The sequence below is a fragment of the Halyomorpha halys genome, unplaced genomic scaffold, assembly GCF_000696795.3.
Source record: "Halyomorpha halys isolate HHAL.00 unplaced genomic scaffold, Hhal_1.1 Scaffold117.1, whole genome shotgun sequence".
NCBI classification, from domain to species: domain Eukaryota; kingdom Metazoa; phylum Arthropoda; class Insecta; order Hemiptera; family Pentatomidae; genus Halyomorpha; species Halyomorpha halys.
The window spans coordinates 603275-606882 of record NW_027111176.1 but is presented as its reverse complement, the minus strand read 5'-3'; the positions used below and the strand labels follow the sequence as shown (position 1 = coordinate 606882).

Here is a 3608-nt window from a genome sequence, read left to right as displayed (position 1 = left end):
TCTATACACACGGTCAATCAATAATCTTCCAGAAGGAAATACATTTGAACAGGTAGATAGGTTTAAATTTTTAGGTTCTACGGTAACTAGAAAAATAGAAAATAAAAGCGAGGTTGAAGGCGAGAAATGCTTGTTATTTTTCAATTTCGAAATTGCATATCTCGCCCCCTCTGTCCAAAAACCCAAAAGTTAGACACTACACAGCTATCATCCTTCCAACTTATTTTTATGTATGCGAAACGTAGCCGCTTACACTAATGGATGAACAGCGCCTTAAGGTTTTTGAAAATAACGTATTACGTCAAATATTCGGACCGAAAAAAGATAAGTTAACCGGAGAATTTAGAAATCTATACAACGGTGAGTTTAGGAAATCTATACTGTACCCGGTAAATATAATTCAGGTTAGTATTAGAAACGGGAGAAGTTTCAGTGACATCGATATAGAAGGAAATACATTTGAATAGGTTTGAGTATTTAGGTTCTACGATAACCAGAAAAAAAAACTAAATTAATGAGGAAATAAAAGCGAGGTTGAAGGCGGGAATTTTTTTTTTTTAGCAATTTCGAAATTTCTTAGTATGCGAAACGTGGCCTCTTACACTAAACAACGCCTTAAGGTTTTTGAAAAAAATTTAATACGTAAAATATTCACATGGTTAGTATATAGTATATATAGACGGGTAAACGTCCTAGGGGTAGACCGTACCGTAGATGGGAGGATTGCATTAAAACTGATTTAGTAGATTTTTATTTGAAGGGTCGTCACTGGACAGATATATGTAGAGAATTTTGTGGTATTGGCATGGAACCTTGGGTTCGCTAAGCCTTAATTTCTAGCTATTAATGATAACGCGCGCTATAAGTATTAAAAAATTCTATAAACCAATGCCTAATAACAATCTGATCTCTTGAGGATATTCAGTATATTTTAACTTTTTTATTACACTGTTACCGTAAGTCAACCCTGTGGGTTCTGTAGCCGTCCTGGGATCCACACAGTCTCATAAAATAGCTACTCTTAATTTAGAAAAAATCAGGCGATTTAGCATGATCTTGAAAAAATTACCGTTATTCCAAAAGCAGTTCAAGATTTCGGTAGTTGGGGTTCTCATAGTAATTATCATTATCATTATATTTTAACTTAATTTAAAAATAGTGTGGTAAAATTCAGAGTTAAGTGTAATTTAACTTAATTTACAACTTGATAGGTGTTGAAATTCAGTACAGCAAATTCTGCCTAGTATAATCTCTACTAGACAGTTGTAGCTGGTAGCGAACACGCGACTAAGCAACTTGGAAGATAAAGGTAACGAAACAAGAAAATCCGAATAAATTTCTACGAGATAAGAGAAATTAAGAGACGTCTTCTGTGCACGGAGGTATTAAGAACGCATAGCACGCTGTAGGAAGCTAGATAGAACAATACTAAACTATATCCTGCAGGAGTCGTTAAAACTAGGATTACACAATTCCACATTATCCTTTACATTAAGGATGGTAATTAAAGGAAGTCTTATAAAATAAAAAGTATATAGTTTTGTAAATAAACGACATTATCACCTTTTCAAGACAAGTTATAATAACACGATTTACTGCAATTGCTGGACAGCTGCACGTTGCAATGTGATGCAAACTGTGTAATCGGTTGTCTGCAAAGAATTTCCTTGTGGCTAATATTAGCAAATGGTATCTTAAAGTGAATCTTAACCACATTCGCCAAGATGAAATGAAAAAATTTATTCAGGTTTATACAACAATAAAATTGTATCCTTTTATACAACACCATTCAAAACGAAATATCTATTTATATTATTATTATCCTTAAGGAGAAAGGATGAATCGATTTTTATTTTTGTTTTGTTAGGTTTCGCTCATCACCTATTTTCTAAATCGAACCATAATGTCTTTTTTTTTTTATTTATTTATTGATATTTACAACTGTATAAAAAATACAACAAGTAAATTTGATCATAATGACATAATGATATGATACAGGATGTAGAGAAACTACCCAGCAGTAGTACTCTAAAAGCAGTTTACAATTTAAGGTCACGAGGCCATCTTCTTTTCAGGCACCTCGGAGGATTGCCAGGAATGAAAGAGGAAGCAAGGTTAGAAACTAGTGGGTTTGGGTGGTTAGGGAGTTTATTATGGAAGGAATAATATCGGGTTCAGGCTAGATCGGTTACATAAGGAACATTAAGGTCTTTATGGGTGGATTTATTAGTAACAAAATAAGGAGCATCGAGGATTTTACGAAGGATTTTGAACCATAATGTCAAAAATACAATCTTGGGCTTGGATTACAATGACCTAAGAAAGTATTTGTACACTTTTTTTTATTATGAATTTATACAATATAAAAACCCTATTACATCAAAAATAAGAAGTATATATATAACTTATAACTAAAAATAAAATTCAATGTTATTATGATTATGGCACAAAATCTTGACATAACCTACTGCATTTAAAATTCCTTCAATAGGCACGAGATTCGATGTAATCGAAATGCGTATCGAATCAAATGGAATATTTTAGTTTAAAAGAAAAACTAAAAATATTTTTAAAAAACAAAAAAAAAACTTTAACGAAATTTCAAATTAAATTATACCGGATCAATAAACCGCTGATCTTTCAAAAGGCCACTCGATCATAATAATAATAGTAATATTCATGACGAATCGCTATAGCCACTTGGACAAATTGGCCGAAACGAAATCTTTCAGTTAATTCCCCATAAACGTTTTGCTCTTATTGACCGCCCAATAGATCGATTATTTAGCAATCCCGGTGTAATAATGCAAATTGGGTTAAAAATAACTACCTCGTTGGAGAATTCGGTATAGTTCGGATAACTGCTTGCGTTCTTTTTATTTGGATAGTTTGTGTTGTATATTGATTTTCAGGCTATTTTGAAAAAAAATATATTTAATAAATAAAAACTGTAATATTGTTCAATTTTAGTGTACAAATATTTAGTTGGTATTGATTCTTATTTTATTGTAGGAAGATCCGGGTGGTGCTCAATAAAGGTATTAAAATAGTAGAAAAAAATATTTATTGTTAACGTTTCGCTCCACTTTGCAGGGCTTCTTCAGGGCTGTCTTGAAGGAAGAAAGATTAACACTGATCTTTTTCCTGTTCAATTGTCAATATTTTTTCAATCAAGATAGCCCTGGAAGTGGGACGAAACGTTGGTAAACAATAAATATTTTCTATCTATTGGAGAATTTGTCGGGGGGTGCGGTTTGCAAAGAACAACATAAATAAACAAAACCATAAATATTTATTTTATGCCGACGTTTCGACCTGAGTTTCAGGTCTTCATCAGGGCTATAGAACAAAAGAGATAACAACAACATTTAGAGAAATATAAAATTGAAAAGACATAGTATACAAACAAATTTAAAATTATACAAAATATTGAATTGAATCATAAATGATAAAAAATTGATAACTGATAATTGAATAGTAAAAAAAAAAAAATTGATTGATAATCGTGGAATTTGATGGTAGTAGATTGAAAACAGTGAAAGATGAAATATCATGTAGGTAAGAAGATATGTATATTATAAGATATGCAAGTAGTGTCTAAAAAACTG

The 3608-nt window shown here is 31.7% G+C and overlaps 1 protein-coding gene across 1 annotated transcript in view; it reads right to left on the bottom strand.

Moving 5' to 3' along the window:
- Positions 1 to 3608, bottom strand: part of LOC106678000 (homeobox protein E30) — a 73536-nt gene that overhangs the window by 10950 nt on the left and 58978 nt on the right. The gene's annotated exons all lie outside the window — the stretch shown is intronic.